The 24,505-nt window shown below is 51.5% G+C and overlaps 1 protein-coding gene across 2 annotated transcripts in view; it reads left to right on the forward strand.

Annotated features, from left to right (window-relative positions):
• The first annotated feature begins 11,085 nt into the window (after nucleotides 1-11,085).
• The window catches only part of cntfr (ciliary neurotrophic factor receptor), a 109,213-nt gene continuing 95,793 nt past the window's right edge, over nucleotides 11,086-24,505 (forward strand). The window contains exon 1 of one of the 2 annotated variants that reach the window (XM_049021439.1): nucleotides 11,086-11,356. The gene's annotated coding sequence lies outside the window, so the exon portion shown is untranslated. The remainder of the gene's footprint in view (nucleotides 11,357-24,505) is intronic. The other variant, XM_049021440.1, reaches the window with a different exon arrangement.

Here is a 24,505-nt window from a genome sequence, read left to right on the forward strand (position 1 = left end):
GCTCTATAGCATAGCATCCTCTTTTGCAACAAACATCTTCTACTTAAGTCTGGCCTCTCTTCTTGTGACTTCTGTACCTCTCCCAGCTTCAGCCAGTTACTCTTCTCTCAACAGACACATGATGTAACCACAGGTTTCCTGTTGCTTCTATTTATCAGCCTGCTTGCCCACCCTGCGACCCAGCCGTTTGCGACTAAGCCCAGAGTACGTGTCGGAGAACGAGCCCACACATCTTGCATACTTCGCGAACACATCACACATTTATCTTCATATCTAAAGCCTAAGACATTGACTGCAAACCCATATTGCCTCCCTCCCATCCAAACCCATCAGCTCGCCTTCCACACGACATTGGGCGGGGCTTGGCACGTTCAGTTTTGCCATGTGGCACTGTCGTATTTTTTTCTGAGATCATGTGGAAGTTTTCTTGAATGATAAGAAGAAGGGAGTGAGGGAAGGAGATGGTTACTGCCTGGCTCCCTGCACAGCCTCACCCGCCCGTGAGACCCCAGGCGGGTCCCTCTCCTGTCTCCGGACTTCCTGTCGGCTGGAACACAGGAAAGGAAGGCGGAGCGGGCCGGGTGATTTAAGCCGCCGGAGGGCGCCTGGCATTTCCGGGAGCGCTCGCAAATCTCACCTGAGCGGCGGAGGAAATAACACCGGCTAAACGACGCGCTATGAGTAAGATGAGAAGAGCCAGAATTTGGGGGGGGGGGGGGGGGGGGCTCTTGAAAGCCTCACACATTCATCAAAAACTGTAGAAACCAAAACAGACTTAGAGTTTAAATCATATGGAGCTATTTAAGGTAGACTAAATACAGCCCTATATACCTGCCATATAAAACTGGAAAAATAGAATCTCTATTAATAATACAGACTCAGCAGGGGATACTTAGTCATAGGCTGTGATATATACTCGCGTATAGATGCGGTGCGCGATCTCTAGGTATTTCGAGCTGTTACATTGCGGTGGGGGTGTGGGGGGCATATTTCAGGTCACTGATGTGTGTCTGCCTGGGGAGGCGGGCTGGGAGGCGTCTCCTCACAATGCACTGTGAATATTTACACCTGCTTTAAGAACACTAAAGGATCCAGCTGCGGGGCAGACCAGAAAGGGAATTGCTGTTATACCTTTGAGGGAAGTGCTTTGGGTTTGCTTCAGCAGATAAGCAGCCAGACAACATCAGACTGGGCAACCGTGACTGGCCACGACAGTCTTTTAAGCTTTGTTTCGCAGGCATGTTGGAGTCATAAGCAATAGGCAGGGATCTCGACCTGCCTAGTGCTACATTTTAGCGTTTTTGGGGTATTTGACCCTCTGAAATAAGGGGACTGAGCAGCATGTTGTGTTTCCAGCAGTAAAAACAAAAGTAGCACTTCCAGATTTTACACCAGGCTTGAGAAATCTGAAAACCCTTGTGTAAGTTGCCCTTTTGCCCCTTCTGCGTGAGTCATTGCCCAGAGGTGACAGGGCACTATCAGAGAAGTGAGTAACTGACTTCCCGCAATGTGGACCTTATCAGTGTGACCCGTCCAGTACAAAATCAGGTGTAATTGATAAATTGGCTTCTTTGTTCTCTGAAGTAGATTTCCTGGTGTGACTGATCAAACCGACAAGACAAATTTACTGTAAATACAGTCCATGTGTGGACACCCTCGCAAGGCACAATCAAAGCATCTCCCACCAAAGGCGCACCAGATGTCCGGCAAATTTAGAAGTCTGATCCATCAGCACTGTCTGAGCTTGTCCAGGCCAGGGGACGCAGCTTTCCCTGGCCAGTGCTGATGCTGCTCCAGAGTGAAGAGAGTCAAGAGAGACCCAGGTCGTGGCCAGGGAATGTGGGTGTGGTGGTATGTCATAGGTCAAGCAGCTGAAATGGCCCAATCCTGTTGAGCTGCTGACCATGATACAGTCATGCAGAGGTAGCAGTGACTCTTCAGCAGGGACATTGGTGTGACCGCGAACATGGGAGGTAGGTTATCATGGCGTTCCATGTGCCTAAAGAAGTGCAACGGTTATCACGGGGTATTTCTGAACTAATCCCATTCTAATTTATGTTCGATCGAGCTATATGTAGACGTAAATTAGAGGTATACAGGCAGGAAGCGTATCGGAGAGAGACTGTGGAAGAGAAATGAAGGTAGAGAGAAGGTAGAAAGGCGGATAGATGGGCAGACGGGCAGAGAGACACGTAGGCAGTGAGACTGGGAGAGAGAGAGGCAGGTAGATAGAGAGAGACTGGGAGAGAGACATGTAGGTGGGCAGATAGGGAGAGAGAGACTGGGAGAGGCCAACAGACAGTTGGCCGGAGAGAGACAGACACGCGGACAGAGAAACTGTGAGAGTACGCAGTGAGCATCCTACTGGGCACCTCTCTCAGTAAAGCCTTTTGATAATGGATAGAATTAACCCCCAGAGTTGTACAAATATTGCCAGTTCCTCGCTGTTCTCCAGACAAGCTGGCCTCACTTGACACATTCCCTCTCATTAAAGGCCATCTGTATTCACTTTGGTTGGTTTTAACAGTGCTTGTGGTTTGATTTAAAAGGTGTCCTTCACACCGGCCATCCTCGCTGGACTTTTAATACGCAGGACTCCATTTCGGAAAAAGTGACAAGATTTTGGTCTGATCGAAAGGTCATCAGCGACAGCAGCCACCCCCGAAACAGCCTAGGGCACTTTCAGGCGCACAAGCCGCTCTGTAGTGCGTGCCTGCATGTGTGTGTGTGTCTGTGCATGCATGCGTGTGTGTGTGTGTGTGTGTGTGAGTGCGTGCGTGTATATATGCCTGCGTGCTGGTGTGTGTCCGACTCCAATCTGCAGAGCAGTATGCTCTTGTGTGAATGCAGAGCAGAGTCTTTTCTCTAGGTAATGAAATCCATCCATCACTCTGGATCAGCCACACAGATTCTATGGGAATCCTCCCAAAAACATTGCTTAAGACCATTTGTATAATAATCTTCTGTGGCATGTCTGCATTGTTTTATGTTGTAAGTTTTTCTAATGGCATGTTACGCTTGTTTGGTATATTACCTGACTGTGACGTTTCTTTCTTTCTTTCTTTTTTTTTTTTTTTACTGAAAATGACTCCCCCCTGCCCTCCCCATGAACGAAAGCCTCACACGTGTTCTCACATCAGCTTTTGAAACAGCGACAAATTCTTTCTCTCTCCCTGACTTTCCTGTCTATCAAGCAGCTGTGTGACTCAATGGAGGTTGTAGAGTAGATGTAAGGGAGAAATCTCGAGATTCCATGCACATGTCAGTGCTCTGAAGAGCTGCTGAATCACCGCTTCTTCTGCATTTATCACGCGTTCATCAAAGAGGATGTGCTCGTCGCAAAAGAAAAGAAATCTGCAGATTGTAATCGGACCATCTGTACTTTTTCTACCCTAATTGTATGCTGCGGTTACATCACGCCGTTCTTGTACAGAGTGCACAGAAACACTCATTCACAGCTGTGAGCGTGCTTCATAATAGCCATCTGAAAAAAAAGACTCCTGTGATGTCATTCCCGCTTTCCACGTAAACGCCTGCATGCGTCCGTGTTCGCAGCCAATCACGTTTCTCTCCAGGGCGCAGCCTGAGCAAACCTGCGCGGCATTGCCGACCGCGGTGCCCCAGGCAGACCCGAAATGTCCCGTTGCTCCCAAGCTGTGGGCCGGCCTTTCCGTGACCTCCGTATGCACATGTACAATACGCCCTCTGTGCCGTGCTCGTGATTGGTCGGTCCGTCTGTTCTCTCGACCGCACTGAGTAGCCCTTCAGGAGATCACAGTCAGTCCTTTCGCTGATGTCAATTTCACGGCTGAGCTTTTCGTGAACGTTGTTCTCTGTGGTGAGCTTTTGATTTCTTGGCATTTATTAGGGCCACAACGCATTTCTATTCTGAAACTTACAGCTTTAGTCTAGTATTTAATTTGATCTCAGTCGAGCTTTCTAGCCGGGTGCCGTCTAGATTTCATTTGAGGGCTGCGATGTTGGGAGCTGCTGCTACCAGTAGTGCTCGTGCTTTGGAGAAGAAGCCAGAGTTTCCTTTTGTGTAAAGTGATTATTCTGGGGGTTGCTTTGGATACTCCTGTGATACCTGATCCTCCCCAGGTTCTCCGGACCCTTTGTGGATTTCACTGATCCCGTGTTAAAGATTCCCTCAAGTGAATTTAATCCCCTCTAATACCCGTAGCATTGGTGTGACTTTGTAGCAAGGTGACAACGTTCCCACAACGCAACGGCAACGTTACGCCAAATCAGCCCGTGCCGGCTGGCGCTTCGCAATTGATGTAAGTGTAAATCAGATTTGCCATTAGAGGAGGGGAAGAAACACATGTGCAGGAACAAAAAAAAATAAATAAGAACAATAATCTTCAAACACATGGGATTTAAAGGGCACTTTGAAAACCTCTCGTCTACACACAAGCACGCGTAACCAAAATATTGACTTTCATTAGTCAAATGCATGTCAAAGAAAACAAAGATTAGATTCATATGGCTTGGATGGGTGGATGGATATGCTATCCGCTAATGGGAAGTGCTCGCTGAGCTGCCGTGAGCCGGCGCGAGCCGCCGTGAGCCGCGAGGCGGCCCGTTTGCGAGCGGCCCGGCCCGCTCTCCGTGCACCGCTGAGGCCACTGGCCGTTTTATCTTGCAGCGAAGCTGAGATGCTTTCAGACATGTGTTTCTGTGCTCACCACAGCCCCCACACTGCTCTCATTGTACAGTATGTGTGAAGCCCCAGCGCTGTGGTTAGCTCTGGGTTTCCTGTGTTTTCTGAATTCTGGGCGCCTTCGTGTTTGAAGTCTCGCCCCCCCCAATCCCCATTCATGAGGGGAAGTAGTCAGGTTCAACCCACTCGCTCTAAAGGAAAAAGATGCTGTCTGTCTGTCGCTTAAGCAGGGGGGGGGGGGGGGGAACACTAACGGCCTTAACGACCACCGCAGGTGTTTGGGATAGTCATGCCAATGAGCCACGGGTTCTAACCTAAAGATGGGATGCATTCTCTCCCTTTTTCTCCAATCTGATCTTTTTCTATTAATCGTAAACATATTTCTGACCTGGTCTCTTGTGGAGCCGGGGTCTCGCAGCTTTGAAAATGAAGATCTGTCCATGTCGCGTGGTGCCTGGGGTTGTGGGGAGGTGATCTGATTGGCTACAGGATTTGGGCAGCGTCAGGTTTCAGGCTATGTCACCGGGCGGCTGGGGGCGGGGCTGGGGGTGGTGGGTGCGTAGGGTTGGCTCTGCAGCAGTGGGGTCGACTCTTTGAAAATAAAAATGATTAAGTGAATGAAAACATCTTCTTCTTATTCTTCTTTTCTTGTGCACAATCAAACCCTGATGCTAGACACGCACCGCCCACCTCTACCCGCATTGACCCACAGAGGACGCCCCCTTGCATCCGTCCCAGGGCAGCAGGAGAAGAGCATGCACTGTGAAATGTCACTCCTCTCGTGGTGACCTCCCCTGTTATCACCCCGAATGTCAGAGGTCCTTGCTAGTGGGTCTGATAGCCCTGTCAAGGTGTGAGTGAAATGTCGGTGGAGATGGTCATGAAATCACCCCGCTTCTCCCTGGCTCCGCCCTCATCACTTCCTGTTCGGCGTGTGACCTCTCTCCAACGGCAGCCTATTTAAACATGCTTTGGTCGACTGCGGGACAGTAAGGCAGAACTCCCTTAGCTTTATTTATATTTACTGAAGGCCAGGGCGAGTCTCTGCAGATTTAGGCTAAAATCCCATTTGTTATAAAGGATTCCTTAATGTCCTGGAGTAGGTACAGAAACAGTTGGACCCGGCTGCAACAAATGGAATAAATTGCCAAAAAACTGTTATGAATTAAGCAGCAGTCAACATTGAATTTCAATGCAGAGAAAAATGTTTTTGTTGTACGGGGTGTCTGTTGTTGGCGACCAGCGACGTCCTACAGCATGAGGACGTCAGGGACGGAGAAATGCCCTCAGACACCTCTGATGTTTCATTCTCAGTAAGAGTATCTGATAGTGATGGATGACTCGTAAACCTTCATATTTTTTCCATGTGTTGTTGCTTTTTTCACATAGGGGTTGTGTGCACTGTGGAAGTTTTATTTTTTTTTATTTTTAAGGACCTGCAATCAATCTATAAAATTGTATTTAGCGTTTTTCCTCAAGGAAAGTACCCTACAGAGAGTTACTGTCAATAGTTTCTTGTGTGAAGGTCATTGTTTACAGGAAGTTGATGCATTGTGCTGTTGGTCAGTCTCTCGATTTTGTCATCGTTGTTTTCATTTTATTTATCCATCCATCATTTCAGCCGCTTACGCTGGACGTCACCGCCGGGCGGGGGGCTTGGGGGGGGGGGGGCTCTGGTGGCTGTCCCAGGCAGCACAGGGCAGCACAAAGTTGGGTTGGACTGGATGCCACTGTAATTTCTGTTGAGAGTTGCAATGCAAAAATTATCATATTTAATGCAAATTATTCATGCTTTCCAATTAAATAATTTGCTGACAAATATGGAAGGAATGTATAATAATTTAACGTTAAACACGGAGGTGAGATGTACATGGCACGCAGCTGGCAGGCGGGGTGAATATGGAGTTAGGGAGACTGAGCTAAAAGAGAATTTCAAAGCTGTGTGGAAAGTAAGATGCAGACCTCGGAGATCACAAGGTCTGGCCCCTACATGGATGCTTCAGTACAAAGCAGCGTAAAAATGGAGGGATCAGTCTGTGAGCACAGAGGAATTAAACCTGAGTTCGCAAAGGGGCTTCATTTCCAGCTATTTGTGCTGCTCCAGGCTCTGGGCACCTTAAGAGGATCCAGTACAACAGCAGGGTGGTAAAAATACAGTCCATTTGGTATCTGACCAAGGCGACTGGCGAGGCACGATCGAATGCAACCTGGAAAGCGCACAGACAGGTATAAACAACTCTGATAACTACGGAGCCTATCACACAAGGTCACCAGGAACAGCCAATAGGGAGCCAGACTTTTTCAGCATTAAAAGAGTTTTTAAGAAGTTTAGTGCAAGTGTAGACTTCGGATTTCAAGCCTGCACTGGATCCTTTTCTACAAACATTTTATTCTTCATACGTTAATCTTATACATATTAGTTATCGTTATTAAATATCCGAAGAAAAATATGGAGGGCTGAATGACCTCCTCTACACTGTAGCACTTCGTGAAGTTCTGTTGCTATAATGACACCAGCACTCAATACCCAAGAGGGAGAACTAGCTGGACATGCCGCTCGAGATGTTTGCATAAATAACAGAGTCTGTCATCGTGCTGAAGGGCGCACTAGACTCACCAAGCACAGTTCAGGAGATGAAAAATCATCTTATCGACTTGACCCGCTTCTGTGACACACTGTCAGAATGGCATCTGTTTGAATGTGCCAACCCTGAAGGACATTTTTAGTGGGGGGGGGTTTTGGAGGAACTGGGGCGTGTGTTACTAAGTTCGCGTTCTGTGACAATCCCGTTTCCAGGCTGCAGATGAAAACGTTTGCCTGGTATTTTGATTGCACTTTCATCTGAAGGGGGGTTGGCATGGACCAGTCACTGAGGATGGATGTATTTTTATAAATAATATGAGTTTCCATGCAGATCTGTGGATGCACAGAGGGAAACGCAATTGTCATTTATTTATAGTTTGCTTCTATCACATGAGCAAATACCATAGAGATTAATTTATTTTTTATCTGCCAAATGTGCCCAATAGGGTTTACATGGCAATAAGATTAGGGCGTAGTGTTAGGGAGGGCTTTTCTGCTGAAGGTACCTTCCGCTTGTAGTTTGAACAGCTCAGTGAATGATAGCAGTTGGGTGACCTGATCCTGGTCTGTGGAGCCGGATATCCTTCATGGACAAGAAGACATTGGAGCTGGTTTAAACTGGCCATCGCCAGTAACTGTGGGACCTCCCAACTTGACAGTGTGAGACATTGGTGTAGCTCAGTGTGCGCAGAACAAGAAAATGTCGAGTCGAGTGACAGCCTTGCGGTGCTTTAAGTGCTCTTCAAGTTTCTTAACTAACTGTAATTGTGGCTTTTCAGGACAGGAACAAACAATAATTTTCATAGTTACTCTGTCACTAGCTACGAAACCTGGAATTCAGACATTTTTCAGCCAGTCTGAGGGGTGATTTGCATGCGCAAAGCGTTGGGGGAAAACAGACATGATTATGCGTTTGTACTGTGGAGAAAATACGTGGGTATTTGGTTTAGACGTTGATATTTGAACAGAAGACAGGCTTGCCCTGAACTCAACTTGTTATGTAAATGACAAATAGCAGCACTAGGGGAAATAAGGCAGAGTATCACAACTTTGTTATTACAACTTCTACTCTTTGGCGCCCTTGCGAAGGCAAGGAATTCCCGAAGTGGCTGGGCTGAAGGGCACCGTGGCCGGAGCTGTGGATTCAACCAACTTTTTACATTTTATGAATATTGTTAATGGACATTCAGCAGGGCCAGGATATCGGTACAGTCCTCATTCTTCAAACTGGGTTGTTGGCAGGCAGAAATTTGGCTGGGGGCTGGAGGGCAGTGTGTGTGTGTGTGTGGGGGGGGGGGGGTAGGGGTAATTTAACAAGTTTAAAAAACAAAGTGTACGATTCTCTGCTTAAAAAACCTGCCCACTAAACGCTGGTCATCTTGAAGGTGAGTCTGCAGCCTTTAATGGAGAGATGAGCTTCTGTTTTAACAGCTGTTGGAAACATGCTCCAGCGCTGGGAGCTCAGGGTGGAGACAGCAGGATGTCAGGGGAGCTGCCCTAGGGGCACCTGTGGTGGCCTGCCCCGAAATCCCGGTCCTTAAGCACTGCGCCGGCAGCTTCCCCTAAGGGGTCAGAGGTCATCTTATGATGTGGGACTCAGTGGTTGGGAAGCCGGAACAGCTAGGGAGAAGTGTCACTGGACAGGCATCTTGGAAGGGGAGGGCCATCTGTGAGGTGTGGGTGGAGCCAGTGCTTACTGGGTGGGAGTGGCCAGTGGCAACTTTTAAGTAGTATGGATGGTACTGGTACAGCTGGTTCCTATGATGTTCCTCCCATTAATAATAATATTAATAATGATGATGATGCATGTTTTGGAAGGCGCCTGCTTCACTCAGCCTTTCAGATGGTAAATTGCAAACAGTCGAGTCACAGCGGTGTGACGTGACTTTGCCGGGCAGAGAAGAGAGTGCGGGGGGCGTCCCGCAGAGCGCGTCTCGTGCGAAAGTGCTCCTTCAAAGGGTGCGATGCAGCCCCGCATATGGCCAGCCCCACCCAGCAAGCAGTACACATGAGGACGCACTGGGGTGTCACAACCCCCCACCCCCGCACACACACACACACACACCCTCAAACCTCCACCGGGGGGGAAAGTAAAGGGCTTCTCCATGTTTTTAATGCATAAGTGAGCAGTTAGTTGCTTTTCACTCCTGCAGACCCGTGCCCTTCCTCTCCTTACTCACTGCAGCGTTGCCTCAAGGTGGTGACATTGTGGTCGAGCGTGTGACCGCGCCCCCATCCGTGCCAGTGCCCCCCGCTGCCATGTGACTGTCATCCCTTTATTTGTGTGGAATGCACTCGGGCAGAATCGGGAGGGGTCGGGCCCCTAGTCAATGTTCTGCGGACGCTACACAGACGCTGGATAGCGGCGTTAGATGCATTCCTGTCCCAGGGGGCTGGTGGGCCTCGCTCCCGGAGACGAGGCGACCTTTCCGCTCCACTCGGCACGGGGGGGGAGCATTCCACCGCCCCCCACCTTCCGGGTCACTTCAGCCTTGGCCTCGCGCAGCATCTTCGCACGGCATCGCGGGAACCCTGGCAGCTGCCGTTTATTTGCCCGTCTGTGTCCCTCGCTCATGACCGCCGGAGCAGGCGAGCAGCTTGGCCTTTTCCCGCCGGAACGTGGAGTTAAAGTGCCTGAGGCTGATGATCCTTTCATATTAATGCCTGTATTTTAATGGCGGTATTACACGGACGCGCGCACAGAGTCGGCGCTGGGTGCAGTCAGGCCTCGTGTGCACACATGCGTGTCTATCCCACCCATCCGTCTGTGTTCTGTGGTTGTGTGCCGCTCCCATGCAGCATAATGTGTTACGGATAAAGTGACAGACATCATGCTAACGGGGGGGTCATCCTGTGAGTGCCCCCCCGCCCCCCCCCCCCACGGAGACCTCATGTTTAATGCAGGGTTTGGCTGGACATCAGAATTGATTTGTAAATGTGCCACACACAAGCGTGTATTCACCCCCCCCATTGTTTTAGACACACAAAAAACCCGATTTGCATATCAGAAAGATGTCTGGGAGGGTGCACTAGCTGTGTCAAGGATGACTCCTTTCATGGGCGTGGGGGGCTGCGGAGGGACAAGCAAACTAAACTGTGAGCCGAGCGGGGACAGAGTGCGGCATTGTGGGTAGGCGGTGGGCGTCAGGTATCTCTGTGCCTTTCTTCTCATTTGTGGAGGGTCTTTAATGTCCTTTTGAGTGACGTTCTGTGTCAGAGCCGCTCCAGCAGCACACCCTGTGTGGTCAGACGTGTCGCTGTAGAGGCTCAAAGGGCTTCTGTCGTCGTCGGCCATCACTGGACTAGGGCTCGGCACCTCGCATTCACAGCTCCGGAGTTTTTATCTGCAGCTAAGCATCGAGGTTTAAAATGTCATGTTTAATCTGTGTGATATTTAAAATGTCACTTATTTATTTTCGTTCAGAAATTTGAAAGTTTGAAAAATAACAACAAGAACAACAACAACAATGAATGAAAACTAAAAACACTGTGGCATGTATAGTGGGGGGGGGGAAGTGAGCATGATGGCAAAGTCAGTGTGATCCCCGTCCTGGAAACGAAACAGCATGTTCAACTGCAAATCATCAAGCTACAATGCACCGTTTCCTTAAATATTTAAAGAAACCACATTTTTAATGACTACAGGAAATCTAATTGAAAATAAATTAAAAATCATTTCCAGTCCCCTCCCCCCCCCCACCCTACTATGCATGCATCTCCCAGTGAAGACCGCTTTGCATTCGTCTCTCCTCACAGCATTCAGTTCCAAAAATGGCAGCTAGGGGGCGCCCTGTGGACAAGGCTGGCTGGCTAATGTATTCCTGACTGCCTCGCTGAGGCTGGGCTGGTCACATGGGCGGCTTGTGCGAGTTAAAAGTGCTTTAGTTTCTCCCTCAGCCAGAGTGGAGCGAGCCACTGGCAAAAGCAGAGGGCTGCCTGAGTGCCGCGACCGTGCTCGCTGAGCCCCGCGTGCTGGAGCTGTACCCCTCCACACGGACGACACGCGCACATACACACGCACACCCAGGCAGGAGGCAGGCAGGCAGGCAGGCAGGGACGCTGCTACTGAGGAGGACGGACGGGGAGAGGAGCCAGCCAAAGCGTCTTAAGTGAGTACCAGGGTCTGCTTATTTTTTCTTCTCTGCCGTCTGCTGGGTCCGTCTCGCGTAGGAAGAGAGCGACACCACATTTAATGCCACCGGAGGATGCTGCTGTTTCCTGCCTCTTCTTTCTTCCTGATTTTCCTTGGGTCCGTTGCCGCGTGAACGTCCAGGAGCGATGAAGGGCTGTTCGCTGTGGCTCCGTCCGTCTGTCCCTGTATGCTTCCATTTGGGAGTTTCTGGCTTTTGCCAGTTAATGGGGGACCTTCGATGCGCCCGTCCCTTTCTCCCGATCGATGGCCATCTCCCTCCCCGGTGACGGGAGGCAGGCAGGCAGGGAGGGACGGAGCCTGGCAGCTGGAGTGCGCGTGCAGCTCAGGCAGCCCATGTGCGGGGAGGATGCGCTGCTACGCTGCACTGTGCAGGGGGGCCCCCACCAGCGGCGGTACCCTCCTGTCCGGGGGAGCTCGCAGAGAAAGGGTGGCCGGGGGTCGAAGGACAGGAATTAGACAGTGGAATGCATTGAAGGTGCTGACACTGGCCGCACAATTAGCCGGGATCCTCGTTTATCGGAGTCTTTCTGAGATGCTGGACCCTAGCCAGGGTCGGGGGACAGACTGACCCTGTGTCAACACTCCTGTGCGCGGCCCTTTATCGGCCTCTGATTGATTAGTTTTAGCGGAAATCCCACCCACCCCCCCATCCCAGGCCACCGCGACCACCCCAACCCGCCCCACCCCCAGCCCACCCCCCATGGCTTTTTGTTGTGCTCTGTTGCTGTATCTCCCTGTGCCCTCAGCTTTATGCGATGCTCCTCTCCTCCTGCCCCCCCACCGGGGGTAGGGGCTTTTGAAGGACCCAGTTGTGGTGATGGCTGGGGTGGGAGGGCTGTCTCGAGCTCCGTGTTAGATTGTAGGGTTAAGGGACAGGCAGGCTGGGGAGGGAAGGGGAGGGCAGGGGGGGGGGGGGTCAGTTAGTGGGTAAATGCACCTCAGTCTTAAAAATCACCTGCCAATGAGTACGAAGACGGAAAGCTCTCCTTTGGGGAGTGGGACTCTACTGAGCCTGTCTTGTAGCACTGTCAGACTACACTTTGAAAATGGGGGCTTCCTTTCACTGCCACTTGGGCTAAGCTAACCCCCCCCCCTGCCCCCCAGCGAGGTCCGTTTGTGTGTGTCTGTGTGTGTGTGTGTGTGTGTGTGTTTGTGGTTATTTAAAAAATGGCATTAAAAAAAGAAATGAGATGTGGACTGAGCAGACAGGCGACCGGAGCTTAGCGGACTCCCCCCCCCCCCCCCCCTTAACGTGCTGGGGGGATCGATGTCGAGCTGCGCTTTGATTTCCCAGCTCAACGGGAGCACGGACACTTCGGCCGAGTACCGCGTCCTTCCCGCTCATTTGCGATTCTAACAGCAGAAAGGTAAAACAAAACCAGCACAATATTTCCCTTAGCGTGCTTACCCTTTGGACAAACATTCTCAAACAGATGTCAGACGGCGGCCTGATCAGAGGGGGCTGGGATGTGTGTTGGGGGGGGCTTATCTTCCCACAAAGATACACAAATTCTACAAATTGAAAGCTGGTGCAGGAGAGGACCCTGCCAGCTCCGTCGGCAGCTGTAGGTGTCCGCAGCCTGTGATCCGTGAACAGGAGAGGTGGCGAGGTTGGGGAGTGTGTGAGGCGCTGCCCGCCGGCCCGGCAGACACACTCACCGTGTGCTTTTCTTTGCTGTTTTTTCATTGAGGCCCCTTCGGGCTTGTGTGGAGTTACTCGCAGGGGTGTCTCTGCGTGAGGGTTCACGCCCCTTTCGATTAAAGCGTAGCAGTGTTCACAGAGTGAGTCTTGTGGTCTTGTTACGAAGCAGCACTGCATGTTTGATGATGATTTTAACATGCCTAAAGAGCTTGATTACAAATAGAGATATACTCGCTATAGCAGTGAGTAGGTAATATTGTCCCTGTTGGGGTTTATTGGTTTTGTACAAGTGTTTTCGAAAAGTCGTGAAACTCTGCAATGAATGGAGTATTGGTTGTAGCGTAGTCGAGTTGTCAGGATGAGCTGAACACGATTGCTGTGCTGATGACATCCAGGCCAGACGTAACTGAGTCACCTTGTATTCGTCTTGACGGTACAGTTGGATCCTTGGCTAGCGTGTCAGCAGTGTCACCCCCCACTGACTGACACTGAGTACTTATGGGGGGGGGGCCCTATGCCGTCTGTTCTCAAAATGGGTGCGCTGGACACCACCTCTGTCCCTCAAGAGGCTTTGAAGATCTGTCCTCCCACCAAGTTCATGTAAACCTCAGCTGGGGAAAACCACGCCCATGTCGGATTGCAGACAAGCTGACTGGATGCAGACCTGACCGGTGGAGACATGTTCACGGTGGATCTGATTGGCGGAGTCCTGACTGGCCGTGTGGATCAGCTGAGCGAATGAAATCGACGTGGACAAAGCATCTCCATGCGGACCTGCTGACGCTGCTGGAAGCTCGTGTGTATAAAGGCACAATAATGTGGAGTATCTATGAGACAGGGATCCTATACGGCGGAGCAAGTAGCCATTCAGGCGATGGAGAAGATGGTCATACCAATCAGGGCAGCCAATCAGGTTGGGGCAGGGGGCAGACTGAAATACACGGAAGTGAGGCCTTTTCCCCAGGATTCCAATGGCTTTTAATCTATTAACAGCCGATCCTTAAACACTAATCAATGGTGGCTTTTATATTTCCATTAAAAGGGAAATGAATGAATAAATCATTGGTGGCAAGTCAGCCGTCCCCGCTGCAGAAAAGCCGCACGGCTCCAGCCTGCTGGCCCGCTAATCGCGATATAGTTCTGGGCAGCCCGTTTAGCTTCCTCTGCAAGATGCTCTGTTAGCGGGCTGCGTATCATGCATTTTACATTTACACAGAGTGGATCGTGCCAGGGCAGATCTATCCGTGACGCAGCCTTCACTGGGAGACGCTCTCTGGGTACCTGTGGACTGTAGGGTCACCGGTTCTGTTCAGCTCTACTCCTCCCCGGAATAGCAGCAAACACCTGAATAGGTAGTGAGTAAGGCACCGAACGGGGCTCTGCTCAGAGAGGATGTCCACAGTGCAAACAGGGCCAGCAGAACGAGAGGCAGGACGGCAGCGGTCTCAGGATAGTTTATTCCCCCCCCCCCCCCCCCCCCCCCCAAACTTTTCTAAAATGTCCACCAGACCACGTCTGATAGCCTACATGACAAAGATAATATTTTACTGCTAATGTTCTCCAGTCGTTATATTAATTTACCCGGTCCCTGGCATCCTTGCGACATACTCGGCATGGTTCTGCCAAGCCTGTGCTTCGTTAAGCAAATTAGATGGAGGAAATTGCAAGATTATTGACGTTAGGGAAACGTAGGAATGAGCGGAGCTGTCGAATGCTAAAGTCAGAGACTGACATGATAAACTTCACGTGGTGAGATATTCCTGTAAGAGGCGCGTGTGAGCACATGAGCAGAGGTGTGTAATTATTGATACCAGCCGCTGCTCGTCGGCGTGCTGGATGTGTTGTTACTCGCGAGCGGTGCCGACTTCCACGTGACTATTGCGGGGAGAGGTCCTGTTGCCTCCCCCCTAAGCCGGGCCTGTTTTCACAGCAGAAATCTTCCTCCAAGGGATTCCCCTCCCCACCCTTCAGCAGACGCATGTTCTGCAAACCTTCAGTGCACACGTTACAGGAATTATCTTAGGGTCTGGAGAAAAGCCTGGTCCCAATGAGAGAGTAACAGAGGCCATTCATTAAGGTGGCCGGTAACCTCTCCAGGTGTGCGGTTGTATCCTGACAGACTCACCGCCATAAAATTCTTCAGGAAGATTGAGGGCTCTTTACGGGCTGCTGCGGTAGGCTACCTTCAAGCCAGGCAACTTCCGCCCAGAAAGTCACAGTATCCATTTAAGTACAAGCGCTTCACCTCCAGCAGGCGCAAGTCGAGAAAATCTTACTTTCATGTAAAAACTATTGAAACGTGTCCCTGGGGAAAGCCGGGAAATTCGGGAGAGGTGAAATATTAAACCCCACTCTGAATATTTGGGGAGATTAATGAAGAACATGCGGGAGTCAGCAAGCAGATTGGTAATTGTTTCTGTTTGGGCAGATGTGCCAGACTTGAACTTTAAACTGGCTGAACTCTGAGCATGTGTGTGTGTGCCTGTGTGTTAGTCTGTGTGTGTGTAAATTTGTCCAGATGGTCTTCCACTCTCCTCGGACTGTTCTGTAAACATCCAACAAACACGGGGGAGAGACACAAAAACTGAGAGCAACTTGTTGAATGTACATTCAGGAGAAGTCGGTCGTGGGAGAGGCGGGTCTCCTGCAGTGCATCTGGTGGCTGTTATTATGGCCTGTCGCATGTCCAGACTCTGGTCAATTTAGTAAAATTTGCCAGTTAGATCTAAATAATGTGTATTTACACCCCAGTAGTATGATATAGAGTCTATTTAAGGAATCTTTCCTTGGAAGTTTTTGATGATGAGTTGTTATTACTGATCGGTTGTTTAGGTTGAATTAGTCTCACTCCTGCTATCTTCGGCTCCGGCAGGCATTAGTGTGCATGACCCCACGTGTGGGCCACAGAGCTAGCCCCCTCCATTGGAGGTATTTCGGAAGCTTCTGGCAGCAGGCAGCTTAGCAGGCCGCCCGTGCTCGGTCACGATACAGTCGCTGAGGCCGTTAAGAAGGGGAGGATGGTGAGTGATGCTGACAGGCCTTTTACTTTTGGAGAAAACAGGTCATAATGTCTCAGCCGGTTCGATCGGAGTCACCTTGCCTACAATGGTGAGACTGGAACAATCACGGGGGACCTCAGGGCAGCGCTGCTCCTCCCAGGGCTTGTATGCGGTGCCCCCCCCCCCCCCCCATGCCACGTGCCTTCAGACTGCGTCCCTGAGTGCAGCACTCTGCTGCTGTGCTCACTCTCTCGGCACGGCGAGTTAAGTGCTGCGAGAGCAGAGGCTCCCTTTTCACTATCGATCGGAAGGGCTGCATGTGCTTTTTGGCTGCGGTTCGGCCCGGAGCTCCTCCCCCTGCCTTCCCGTCTCCATCCTGCGCCTGACGGTGCGCCGTCTTCTCCCACGCCGCTGTCTTTTTATAGCCCTGCCTCTCGCTGCCCTTCAGCGGCTCTCTGTCACACGCCGCAGTATGAAATTATCGCTCCTGTGTCCTCTGATTAAAGTCTCGCTGCAGCCGCTTTCAGGCGCGTGCCGACAGGCCGGCCGGCCGGCGTCCTGGCCGATGGCCGCGATACCGCCAGGGGATGGGGATGGCGCCGGCGAGTGGCGGAGATGGTTTATGCCTGGGTGCTTCTGAGCATGCAATGCGGGCTTCTTTTTTTGGGTTACGGAGTTTTGTACAGAAATATCCAGGAAGAGACACACTTAAGCACTGTCTGGGCTCCTGTCTACAGAAAATCGGAGTGCTTGGATGTGTACAAACAGCCTGGGGGCAGGGATGGGCGGGCCGAGTCACACACAACAATTACGGTCACCTGAGCCTCCCTCCCCCCAAAAAACGCCTCACTTTTCTCACACTCGGCTCACAGTCCTGGGGGCTACACTGTTATACCTGAGACACACTGAGCTTTGTGTGTTGGTGAGATTGTCGCCTCGTATAACATAGCGTGACAATGAGGAGCATTTATCTCTGTGAGTCTCACTGGCGCTCCAGGGCACCAGAAACACCCAGGAAGTGGGTGTGGCCTCCGTGGGTCCCTGTCTGAGACATAGGGATGTGGAGAAGCCTGACGGTTATGGATTAGGCGACCAGGCAGCATGCTGGGCGGGGGGGGGGAGCTGTAATATATATAATTAATTTACAACATGCCCTCCCCAAGCTGGAAGGGGAGATAAACTGTATTTTACATTTGATGCCACAATTAATAGGTTTTGCAAAGTGCATCAGGTACGGGGGGAGGTGGTGCCCTCGGGGGAAGCAGATTTATAGTCATTGTCCAAATTCCGCCATCTTGCCATTTTCACGTGGAAAAAAAATAATGACTGGAAACGGGGTGTCTGATTAATTGGGGAAAGTAGGCCTGGATAGGAGGGGGCCAAAAAATACGCAATGCCTTTAAGAAATACGCAATGCCTTTAAGAAATATTACAGCTGACAAGTCTGCATTAAACACATCATAAGTTAGTGCCATTGACAGCCTGCTTGCCTGTGTTTCATAAAATATAGTTCTGGGCAATTGAAACTGAAGCAGAGTGCTTTGGGGAGCCTGGGGCGCTGCGTGCGGGGGGGGTGGCTCCGTGTCCGGCATGCCGTGTCCTCCGTCAGGGGTGGGGCTGCTGTAGGAGCTCTTTGCCACACTATACGACATCCTCTGATACGGCCTCTGCTCACTGGAACATCCTCTCTCACAGCCTCTGGTCGCTGGGACATCCTCTCTCACGGCCTCTGGTCGCTGGGACATCCTCTCACGCGGCCTCTGGTCGCTCGGACATTCTCTCTCACGGCCTCTGGTCGCTGGGACATCCTCTCTCACGGCCTCTGGTCGCTGGGACATCCTCTCTCACACGGCCTCTGGTCGCTGGGACATCCTCTCTCACGGCCTCTGGTCGCTGGGACATCCTCTCTCACGGCCTCTGGTCGCTGGGACATCCTCTCACACGGCCTCTGGTCGCTGGGACATCCTCTCACACGACACGGCCTCTGGTTGCTGGGACATCCTCTCTCTCGCGGCCTCTGGTCGCTGGGACATCCTCTCACGCGGCCTCTGGTCGCTGGACATCCTCTCACGCGGCCTCTGGTCGCTGGGACATCCTCTCACGCGGCCTCTGGTCGCTGGGACATCCTCTCACGCGGCCTCTGGTCGCTGGGACATCCTCTCACGCGGCCTCTGGTCGCTGGGACATCCTCTCAACGCGGCCTCTGGTCGCTGGGACATCCTCTCTCGCGGCCTCTGGTCGCTGGGACATCCTCTCTCACGGCCTCTGGTCGCTGGGACATCCTCTCTCACGGCCTCTGGTCGCTGGGACATCCTCTCTCACGGGCCTCTGGTCGCTGGGACATCCTCTCTCACGGCCTCTGGTCGCTGGGACATCCTCTCACATGGCCTCTGGTCGCTGGGACATCCTCTCTCACGGCCTCTGGTCGCTGGGACATCCTCTCTCACGGCCTCTGGTCCGCTGGGACATTCTCTCTCACGGCCTCTTGTCGCTGGGACATCCTCTCTCACGGCCTCTGGTCGCTGGGACATCCTCTCTCACGGCCTCTGGTCGCTGGGACATCCTCTCTCACGGCCTCTGGTCGCTGGGACATCCTCTCTCACGGCCTCTGGTCGCTGGGACATCCTCTCTCACGGCCTCTGGTCGCTGGGACATCCTCTCTCACGGCCTCTGGTCGCTGGGACATCCTCTCTCACGGCCTCTTGTCGCTGGAACATCCTCTCACACGGCCTCTTGTCGCTGGAACATCCTCTCACATGGCCTCTGGTCGCTGGGACATCCTCTCACATGGCCTCTGGTCGCTGGGACATCCTCTTATCCACACTGACCGCCTGTTTACAGATCCACCCCCCCTTGTCTCCCACAGGCCGTAAACACTCTGCCATGCTGGACGCAGGATGTGAGCAGAGCTGCAGTGAGGTCACCTCCCGGGGGGGGGGGGGATGGGGGGGGGGTGCTCACGCACTGATTTTGCTTTGCGTCTCTTTTTCCGGGATGAGGGGAAGCAGGTCCTACGATGTAGGTGTGAGTGTGGATGAGTATTAAAAATAAAAACCACACAGTATGCTGGCTAACGGACGATGACGGCATGCTCTGAAGGATGGAGATAGGACAGGGGATGGAAAGGAGGTGAGACAAGGGAGGGAAGGGGGAAGGGAGAATCAGTCTGCCCTTGAGCTGGAGAGCTCCCCCCTGGGAGATTAAATAACATCTATAACTGTTACAAGCAGAACACTGCAACGCTCTGCTGGCACTGTGACATCACAGCCTGCGTGCATCTTCTAGTGGCCTGAGACGCTGGGATCTGAGGCGCCGTGGGCATTAATCGCACAGCCGTCGGGACACGTGACACCCTCCACCATTAGCTAGAATACGCTTGTTAAAAAATTAACGTCTGATGGATTAAGTGAATGCTAACGAGATTCCCGCTGCTAGATTCTGCTGGCAGGTGCCAGGTTCGGTCTGTTTCAAAGCTCAGTGATGTTTTTTTGTGTAAGGGGGGGCAGTGTTGCTGTCCTCGGTCTATCTGGCTGTCAGACAGCCAGGCAGGTTAGCACCCTGGGTGGGGGGGCATGCCAGGGCGAGGTGCTGCCAGCTCCCCCCTAGACACCAGGCTTGCAGGTCTGCCACACTTCGGACCTCTTCAATTTTTCCTTATTCTCTGTGTTTAGAAATGTGACTCCTGCCTACAGTTACGTTTTACTATTTACTGATCATTTACTGCATTTCCTGGGGGGTTTGTTCTGTGATAAAAGACATTGACCATGTAGCAAATAGCTGTGAGAGGCTCTCCTTTGAAGCTGGGGGGGGGGTGGGGAGGCATGCGAGACACACACCCAACCATCTGTGATTTGCTCTTTTCGCTGATCACCGCTCTGATCCCTTTCACTGGGCCTCGACCCCCTAACCCTCCCCCCTGTGGCGGGCCGCGATGACGCCCAGGAGCCGTTTCGGGAGATTCGTGCCCTGTGACCCCGCCCGAGAACCCAATAAAGTCTCCATGCCTGTGAGGCTGACTCAGCGTGGCGATAACGCCGGCACACGCCAGCCGGGATCGCTGTGCCTTTATCCCGCGTCGGGCTGCACGGCCCACCGGCACGCCTGCTCCTCCTCTAACAGTGCTCAGCAGATTTCTAGCCTCGATTTTGTTTATAGAAATTTCCAGAAGAAAATGTTACTGTGAGTACGGGCTGCCGGGCTTCTGGACAGACCCTGTTTCTCTGTGCTGCCCCCCCACTGTCTGCTGGGAGGCTGTTTGTACATAAATAAAGTGTTTAATGGGTCACGGGGAAGTATTTCCATTTTCAGGTTCAGTATTAATGTTCGGATAAGATCGTCGAACTGTGGACCCTAAATTCTGCTTCAGAAATGACTGTATGTCCCCCCCCCACCCCATCTCTCCAACAAGGTCAGGGGTCTACATTGTGCATGCCCTGGGCTGATGTCCCCCATCAGGGCTGACGAGGCTGTGCAGGGGAGTGAGCTCATCTACGTCCATTCTCCAGAGATAAATATGGATCCCATCACAGTGGCCGCATCAAACCAGCGAATGGGAGCAGCGTGGGGGCCATTTGGTTTCCTTTTTATACATTTTCCTGGGACAAGGCTACAGATGGGGGTCGTATCTGTATACGGCTGTGGGAGGCAGGAGGCCATCCTTTCAGTGTTATATCTGCTCTTCATTCTGCTTCCACTGGCCAGTGCCTTCTAGGATAAAGAGATGCGGGGCACTAACAACACAACTCACATCTGATAAAGCTGCAAGGCACGAGCAAACGGGGGGCTGTGGGGGGGGCTGTGACGGGTTCCTGAGACGGTGACTGCCCCGGGTGTGGGCTGCCTTTCAAGTGGGTGTGGAGCAGAAGCTCAGCTCATCCTGTCAGTCGAGGGCCCCGCATTCAGTGCCCTTAATGAACTGCGTGCTGGGCTCACAGCAGCAGCGCCCCCCTCTGGCCGCGCTTGGCGGGGCGCTTGTGGGGCACACAACGGCGAAACCACCAAACTTCGAGGCGACTTTCAGTCGCCTGGCGCAACCCCGGCGCTTTGAAATGAAACATCGATGGCATGCCTTATTAATATTTATTATTTAAATAATAGGATAAACCCAAAACCGCGGGAAAATAGCGCGCCATTTCTGAAGCAATTCACGGCGCATGTTTAATTCAGAGACGATCGCAATAAGGCTGTTGTGGCTGCATTCATGGGCAGAAAAGCCGGCGTTGGCGTTTGCGGACTCACGGCTGCCTGGCGCTAGACTCGAGGAACCCACACCTGGGCCCTCTTACAGAGACACCCCCCCCGCCCCTCCCCTCCCTGCCCCGCCCCCAGCACATCAGCCGACAGACGCTTCATAATTACCCAGGCTGTAACATTAACACAGGACACACGCGGAGGGCAAACGCTTTCCCTTATCATCTCGATAATGTAACACGCTCTCTCATAATTTTTCTAATTTAATTACATTATTTAAATAAATGGAGATAGGAGGTCAGGGCTACCTTTTTGGCTCGTATTTCCCCAGCTCCTCTCAAGGTGGCTGCCAAAATACCCGTTTAATGAATATTTCCTGTTTTTCTTGGGGGCTCTTTTGTTCCAGGTATTAATGAAGGGTGACGGCCTCTGCCAGTTCCTCCCACACAAATACCCTTGGGGCTGCTATGAAGATGATCCCATTGCCCCCCCCCCCCCCCAAATCCCCTTATACAGTCACTCTCCATTTGCCTTGTTCCTGGACATGTAATGTTCACAACCCATATGTAGGTCATGTGATGCTGGATCATACAGATGAATAATAATGCCGCCGTCCCCCACCCCCCCCCACCCTGACAACATAGGTGTGCTGCCAGCACCCTCATGAGTCAGTTGATGTTGCAGCCGATGGTGCCCCAGCACCGCAGTGTTACCCGTGACATCATGCCCTATCTATGGCCGAGAGCGGTTGACGCAGCGAACGCCTCTGTTGGGCGGTTCCTGTAAAATGTGGTAGAGGAGTTTAATACCGGTCCGGTGAGACCACAGAAGGGGCCAGAGTGCATCACAAAAGGCCACTTCTGTGAGCCAGATGACAAAAAGATGGTGACAAAGGACGTCACCCCCCCCCCCCCCCCCCCAAACACTCCTCTGGCAAGTGTCGGCTCTCGAGGAACTCCTGTGGAGGGTTTTAACTAAAGCCCATGCTCAGGTGTCCTGTCCTGTCCTGTCCTGTCCTGACTCGTTGGGGACAAATCTGTGGGTGTTTGCAGAGGCGCCCAAGCGGAGAGGCTCAGCTGGTATCAAGGGCGATCGCAGTCCTCGGGCACTAGGGCGCAGCGCTGAGCAGAAAGCTGACGGCGTCAGCACCTCTCCCCCCGGGGCCGTCCCTCCCACTTTCACACCAAGCACTTTTCTCCCAGTGATTTGCGTTCGCATTTTAAAATTTATCGGGAACGGAAGCAGGACGGCGGTCGCTCGTCTCGCCGCCGCCTCCCGTTGTTTCGAATCCGTTAGTTCAACCGTCACACTGCGGTTGTTTGGGGTGCCGACAATTAAAGGTGAAGGAGCCTTTTCCAGCTTCGTGTAAAAGGACCCTGAAAGCTACGGCTTTCTGGACGTTTCTGTGCTGTGCCATTATGTTAGAGAAGTGAGTAAACATCCATTTCTTGTTATGCAGGGTCATCTTATTAGGTTTCGTGCTCCATAAACAGGGGGAGCGGCTCCCGGAATGCCGACTGGAAACAGACAGCAGTAATACTCACTTTGCTGTTGAAAACGGAAAAGCCTCGCGCTCACAGAAGCATCCAGCCCGTCGTGTGGCCACTAAAACTTCCTAATGGTGTTTACACAACCTGTTCCGAGGCTTTCATCTCCACTGTCACCCAGGCAGGGGAAACACGGACCGACACTTTGGGCACGAAAACCAGCCATTTGGGGTGGGGGGTGGGGGGTGGGGGGGGGGGTGCACCTTTGGATTGAAGATTCACAGCTACAGTTGTGTTTTTATCCTTTTATATAAATATATAATGCGCCGTAATTATTTTGACAGCGTTCAGCATTACCCTTTTGGCATGTACGAGGGGAAAATGATTTTGCGATTTAATGAGGGCGCATTCTGAAGTAAGAATACTATTAGGCTGATTATGTTTAAATAGTCCTATGACGTTTGTCTGTGGCAAACAATCGCTGTGTAATTAACCTTCACTCCTAAGTTATGCAAGGGCCTTTAGTCATTAATCAAAAACATCAGATGTTGTTGCCTGCATGATTAACATTATGCAAATTGGAAGCCAAGGTAAAATCCGAGCGAACCAGGGTGAGTCTACAATTATTTTGCCAATTTAGGCTCCCTGCTCATTTTCCCCTTCAGGTTGCCTCACATTAAAATCCCAGTCATGAAGTACATTTCTTTTAAAGAAGACAAACTTCATCAGAAGTTTAATTTGTTAACACGGCTCCTTGGCCGCACCTGCAGAGTCAGAGGTTACAGCCGGACCAAGTGGAATGTGATGCTTCGGATGAACTGGGACGTGGACAATGAAGTCTAATGCCCTTAATTCATTAGGGGACGAAGCGTGATTTATGTTAAATTCTCTAGGATTTTGTGAGAACGATTGATGAGAGGTTTTATTCAGTCACTTCGTAAAACCACAATTAATTGCATCATCCCAAATTAAACTAGAGAATAAAAGAATAGAAGTAATTTAGCTCGGCACCCTGTGAGGGTTTATTGTGGAAAACCATGTAATTCTGCTGGTTTATGAGAGAAGCTGTTTGCAGGCACCTTATGGGTTGGGGGGTGGGGAGGGGAATGGGAGGGGGAGAGCTACGGCTGGGATTCGGACGAGCAGGGGTGCAAGTCGCCGGGGAGGCAGCAGCCAGTGAACCGGGGCCCTGAGGTGGCAGATTTCGGGTGTAGAACCATCATACTTACCATGTTCTCTTTCTAAAGTACAACTCTTAGTGACTAAAAGGAAGCCAACTCAAGCATGAGAACAAACATTTAATAGCTATAAAATTGATGCAATCCCAGCAGGTTGTCTGTGTGCATTACACCAAGCAGCCATCGGGTTCTGCTTGATTTAGTACAAGATCACTGGAGCTTGTCAGTCACTGTCAGTGTTCAGCGACCCTCCGGACAGGCGGCTGATTGCTTGGCTCTTTTGTGTTCCCCGGAACCCGGGTACAATGCTTTGATGCCTGCAGCGGGTTCTCCAGTGTGAGGGGTTTGTTGTTGCCCGAAGGCTAGTGACCTGGCGAAACTGAAGGTGTATATTGTATAAATGTAATGCGTGAGCATGCATAGCAGTCCCTGTTAGTGATGTAGACCATGTTGGATTTGCTGAGGTTAAGGATTGTTTGTAGCTATTATTTCCGTACAGCAGCGATTACTTTTCTATGCTCCCTGTTGACCACACCCTCAACTGATGTTGCCACGCCCCCATTATGTTTCTAGTTCAGCCGTACAATCAGATGCAAGCCTGACATCTGT

Source organism: Brienomyrus brachyistius, chromosome 7, assembly GCF_023856365.1.
Source record: "Brienomyrus brachyistius isolate T26 chromosome 7, BBRACH_0.4, whole genome shotgun sequence".
NCBI lineage: Eukaryota > Metazoa > Chordata > Actinopteri > Osteoglossiformes > Mormyridae > Brienomyrus > Brienomyrus brachyistius.